Source organism: Eupeodes corollae, chromosome 3, assembly GCF_945859685.1.
Source record: "Eupeodes corollae chromosome 3, idEupCoro1.1, whole genome shotgun sequence".
In the NCBI taxonomy this organism is placed as follows: domain Eukaryota; kingdom Metazoa; phylum Arthropoda; class Insecta; order Diptera; family Syrphidae; genus Eupeodes; species Eupeodes corollae.
Genome location: NC_079149.1, coordinates 25,468,381 through 25,474,689, shown reverse-complemented (window position 1 = coordinate 25,474,689; position 6,309 = coordinate 25,468,381).

Here is a 6,309-nt window from a genome sequence, read left to right as displayed (position 1 = left end):
ATGTCACGCAATTTCAGCGTTCTCGAATTTGTGTTGGGTTTTTATGATTGGGACTTAAAGTCTCTGAGCAAAAATATTTAACTTACCTTTTGTTAAACCGACCCATTGTGAAAACGTTCTTTAAAAATAATATTTCGATCATAGTGAAGTCTATAAATAAGGGTCGAGTACAGTGTTTTCCAAAACATTAACAATAAAACTATCTCCATCTTAGTCATCCAAAAACGAATAACTTTAAATAATCATGTTATTTTTTTTTCTAAAATTTAATACATTACGTTTGTACTTTTGAATAGACTACAAGAGAATAAAGTTTTGAAAAACAGTTCATTAAATATTATATGTCGGTCAAAACAAAATCAACTTTTTACTGCTGTCTCTATTTTTCTTACTAAGAGAGGAAAGTGAGTCCGTTAACTTCAAAATCTTTTGCTCATATTATAGGTGTTGGCAAATGAGTACAGTTGAATCTATTATTTATTAGGTGTTAGTTAGTTCTCGTTCAAGCTTATCAGCTAACTTTTGTAAAATGGCCGGAAACAAATATTCTAATGAAATCAAATTATAAAAATGTAATGAGTCAAATTAAAGTATCGGAAAAATATTCCATTTCAAAATCAGTGATTTGTCGATTAATAAAATTTTACTAATCAAAAAAGTAATTCCAAACGGTTCATCAAGGTGGGAAATCAAAAAGAACAACAAAACGAGAAGATTCTGGAATAACAAATATAATTAAAAAAAAACCCTTTTGTATCATCGAGAGAAATAAGAACCCAACTCGACCTGAACGTAAGCGAGAGAACAATTCGGAGGCGAGCTGTTGATGGTGGACCAAAATCTTTCAAAGCTGTTAAAAAAGCCTCTTATTTCAAACTTAAACAAGCTGACTAGATTAAAAAGTTCTTCATGACCACATCAACAATCTTTAGAACATATAGAAACGTACTCTTCGGACGAGTCCAAATCCAATTTTTATAGTTCCGATGGTTTTCGTCGTGTTCGCAGATCAAAGAGTCACTAAATGCACTTGTCATTGTCACCAAAGCTAATGTAAAACACGGAGGAGGCAATGTTATTGTGTGGGGCTGTTTTTCAGGACATGGACTGGGACCGATTCACCAAATAGATAATACAAGGGGTCGATTTATGTACTGTGACATTTTTCAAAAGGTAATGCTGCCGCACGTTAATGATCACTTGTCTCTGAAAGAATATTTCAACAGGACAACGACCCAAAGCACACGTTCAAGACGTGGTTTTAAGAAAACCAAATTTACATGTAACAATGGCCAGCACAGTCGCCAGTTTTCAACCCCATTAAAAATCTATGGGAAATTGTAGATCCACGAATTGTATGCTTTTGTACAACTATTAGCTTCCCATAGGAAGTTATTGCAATGGGTACGATTTGTCGAATTGAATTTGCTAGACGTTTCAAGGTTTTTAGAGTCGAAATAAAAGACCCAGAAGAGATTTGGACTTGAAATAAATTTGTTTATACAGATAATAAGGCAAAAAGATGCAGAAAGGGCTCTTAAGAAAATTGTGTGTTGGTTTTTTATTTGATTTTATCTCCAAAACAAATTTGTGCAATCAAAAATAAGTTTTTTAATGTCTACTAAAATTTTGAGAAAAATCGCAGTTTTTTTTACAAAAAATAAAAACCTAAAAAAAAACATTATTCAAAGTTGGTAAACATTGATTTTCTACACAAATGTCTTTTCAAAACTTTGAAATATTGGCTTTAAACTACTTTTATCTTTTAAAAAATATATCTACCTTTTTTGAAAAAAATCTAATTGATAGTTTTTTTTACAAACAATAAAAACCTAACAAAAAACAATTAAACTCGGTAAAAATTTACTTTTGACTCAAAAAGCTTTTCAAAAATTAAAAATATTGTCTTCAAATTTTTTTTTATTTCACAGAAAATATTATTTCCGATATTCAGTAATTTTTTTTTTATAAAAATCAAATAGTCCGTTTTTTCATAAATAAATAAAATTTACAAAAAATGGTAGCTAAGTTTGGTAAAAATTTATGTTCGGTTCTTTATATCTCTCAAATTAATTGCAATCATCCAATTTGCAAAAATTTAAGAAATACTATTAAAATTGGTAAAAATTTGTTTTCAATTTAAAGTCTATTTAACTAAAATAGATTTTCAAACTAAAGTATTTCTTTGTATAGAAAATATTGTTGGTAATTTAAAGTAACTTTTTAAACTTGTGTAAATTATTTATTATTTAATTTTTTGTTTGGCTTTTCGTGCAATCTTTTATCAAGGGACCTCTTGATCTGATGTACACATAAAGAAACAAGTAGCTACCATTTTTACTGATTTGAAAATAGGAATAAACACTTAAGTGATTTAAAATGCTTGTTTTGTTTGTTCCATAATTATTTAGAGTCATTTATTTCTATTTACTTATTTTTAAGAAATTGTTGTTTCGTTTGAGTTTAAACAGATTTAAATTTATATGTCTTTTCTCTTTCTGAACTCTAGGTTTAAGACACTGAAGAAATCATAATTTTTCGTTTTAAAAAAGATAGCTACAAATTTTAAAAGAGAAGATAAAAACGACTGAGTCGCACGATTTTGCTAATGTATTCAAAGAGTCTATTTAAAAATAATAAAAATAATATTTTTAGACTCAAAAATGCACCTGCAAAAAATGTTTGTTTTAAAAAAAATTGAATGTCATTTGATTTCTCAAAAACGTAAATTTTTCGAAATTTGTATTTGAAAATCATTGGGTGCAATCGAAATGCATTGTCTCAAATCTCATTATTTTGAGCTTTTGCTAGCTTTCGTATGCAAAATTGTTTTGAGACAAATCTCAAAAAAATGAGATCGATCTCATTTTATAGATCTACCTCATTTGAGATGTTTCCGTATACAGAAAAAAAGCTTTGTCTCATTCAAATGAGCCAAAGCTCGTAAAATGTTGAGACTTGAAATTAGTTGTCTCAGGAATAACAATGGCTGAGTACATGAATATTTTTGCTCCTGTTGAGTCAACAGGCAACCCAAACTCAAATTGAGGCCTTAACAGATTATTTTTTTTTTCAAAGTAGTGATACTTTTCGGGGTGGTCGTTTATCTAATAAAACCAGAATGATGGTTTTTCTATGATTCGTTGCTGATCCTGGTTTCCAAAGCGGAATTGCCGAAGATTTCGGAATCGACCAAAGTTCGATATCAAGGATCATCATCGAAGTTGGTGAAAAAATTGAAAGAAAAAAAGAGGACTGGATTAAATTTCCGAATACGTTGGAGCAGACAGATGCCGAAAAAGTAATTTGGCTAAATAAGTATCAATTCCCATCCTGCATTGGAGCAATTGATTGCAATCACGTGCGCATTAAAAGTATATCCGTCAAAGTGATGAATTTTTAAATAGAGAAGGTAGATAACACAAAGTTTGAGTGTTCTCAAAAATATAATTATTTGAATGCTATTAAAGCATTTTTTTTTTCTTTTTTTTAGGTCAGGAATTTGACTTTTTGTCAAACAGAACTGTATTTCTTTTAATAAAATTCACAAAAAATATTCGTATCATCGTTTTTTTTTGAAACACAAACACTACTTTCACTTGAAGAAGACATTTTGAGACTGAGATAGTGAGATGAGAAAAAGCTCTTACATACCGAATTGAGCTTTGTCTCATTGCAAATGCTCTATCTCACAATCTCGAGCTCAATCTCATGAGACTGAGACAAAGCATTTCGCATACCACCAATTAATGCGTTTTTTTTAAAATTAATTTTGTATATATACTCGTACTAGGGTGATTCATTTCCGCAAAAAAATTGTTTTTTCTCGGTGCTCAAGCAAAATATTAATTTACTTATAGAAAACAAAATTCTCACCAAAGTAGAGCTCTTAATATCAATTTTAAGTACTTACAATTTAAATTGAAGTTTTCCCATGTAAAATGCATGTATAACAAATGCTTTTTTTTAAAGTTCTAATGCTCACGCATCTTTTACAATATTGTCAACCGCTTTAAGGGACCTTATAGGGAATTTTACGATCTTTAAAATTGCTTGTATGTTTTTTTTTGTGTAACACGCACTGGTTCGCCAGTAGGAGTCATCAAAATGCAATTTTTTTAATGAATACCTTTTTTCCAATTTTTTTGAGCAATTCGCAAAAAGTAGGGAGAAAAAAAGGGCAGATTCGTAACAAATAGTCCTTTGACCAGTGTTTATTCAATTTACAGCCATTTTTATGCCTTTAAACTTAAGAAAGTGATAAATACTAATCAATCATGCTATTTAAATTCAACTTTTTTATTGATTACTAATGTATTTCTCTATAGCAACAACTTTTTTAGAATTATTATGATTTGCGGCTTATAATAAATATAAAAAGAACACATCAATTAACACATTAATCAACACATTGAAGAATATATTTAAAGGTTATTCATTTTTTAAGCGAAATTCTTAAATTAACAAGAAAGCAAATTGTTTTTACCGTCAACTATTTTTTACGAATCAGCCCTTTTATTTTACTATTTTTTTTTTTCAAATTCAAAGCGCCTAACGTGAATCGGCTTAAAAATTTAATTTCAAAGTTAAAATTCAATCGACCCAGTGGTTTATACTGAAAAGGCAGAGACTGACAGACGGAATTACCAGACCCGTTTTTTCGACTTTTCTACCATTGTAATGTATTTTTTCTAGAGTTAAAAATTTTATACGAATGCATAATAATTATAGTTCCTATGTTGCACAGGAAAAAAAGTTTTTCGTGTTATGTTTCACTTTCCATTGAGAGTTATCGGTCCGTTTTTTAAATTGAAAATTTTGAGTTTCTTCGACTCTTCAAGATCTCTAGAATTCGTACTTTCGCGGATTACTTTATTGGTACGCTTTCGTACGCTTTCAACAAAATTTTCGTTTTTTATTTGACGATATTTTTCAAAACCCTTGGTTTTTTTTTGGAAAACGCTAATGTGGAATGTATGAAGTATGTATTTAGTTTATATTGCAAAAAGAGTAGTAGAGGGTCTAACCAAGGAGGAAACACACAAAATTCGAGCTTACCTGGATCTCGGCAAAACCATCCGTCTTGTAGCCAGCAAAATTAGAAAAGTTCAACTAGCTTAAGGACCCAGAAAAGTATGGAAAGAACTACGAAGGAAGAGTCAGGAAAGGCAGGCGATTGTGAGAGCTGCTTCAAATTCAAGGCTTTCCATTAGTAAAATCAAAGCAGAAGCTGGGGTAAATGCTATTAGATCGACTGTTGCTCAAGTGATACAGAAGGTAGCCCATATATGAGACAAACAAAATTAAAAAAAAAGACACCAATAAACTCTGCATGCAAGAGCCAACGCCTTAGTTTGACACAAACCACACCAGGTGGAATCGAGAATCTATCTTGAAGTCTTGATAAACGGCGCAGCAAAGGAGCAATCACCTATTATGGGACCGTGAAAAAAAATGAAGGCTATCACTTAGAAATTGGTTCTGGAACGAGCTTTTCCACAGCACTCTATGAATCCATACATCAAGTTCGTGTGGTACTTTTTTTTTAAAACTCCAATATAGTAAAGAAATCCGTTGGACTTCTTGAACATCCTTTTTTACAAATCTTGATTATTGTCTATAAGAAAAATTTATTGTAAGTCAATATCTCTTCTGGCTTTTGAGATATTTTAGAAAAAAAAAATACCGCATCTCTCAAGAATTCAAAGATTTAGATCCTAGGGACCTTGAAAAGGAAGCCAACATTTTTAATTTGACATATCGGATCAATAAATAGGTTCCTTCCAATTGGAAGGTTAATTAAATTGATTGACCCCAAATATATTTTGAACTGATAATGCTAAGGGCTTCAATTTTAATTTATTTAGAACAATAGTTCCGTTCGAGTACCCTCCTGATACAGTACAATTTTACGAAAAAAAAAGAAATTTCGTAGTTTTTCGTAAAAAAGAGCGCTCACGGGAGAGTAAAATATTTCCCCAACCTACGAATTTTAGCCCAAGAAATTTCTTTTTGCTGATTTGAGCAAAGTGTCAAATTTGAGAGAAATTCAAATAAATTAAAAAAACTGCCAGCTTTTGCTGTCAGTTATAAAATTAAAAATTCATTTCCCAAAGAACAGCTACGAGATTGCAATTTTTAAGTTTTAGTTTAATCAAGATGTTTCATAAAAACAAAACAATGAACCAGCATGATTTTGCAGTTGTTGTCCTAATTTATCCATTTATAAAAAAAATCTAAGTACGAAATGAAATGATGATGTTTCAAAATTTACTTTTTGTAGTTTTTTTTTCTTTTTGTGAGAGAGTT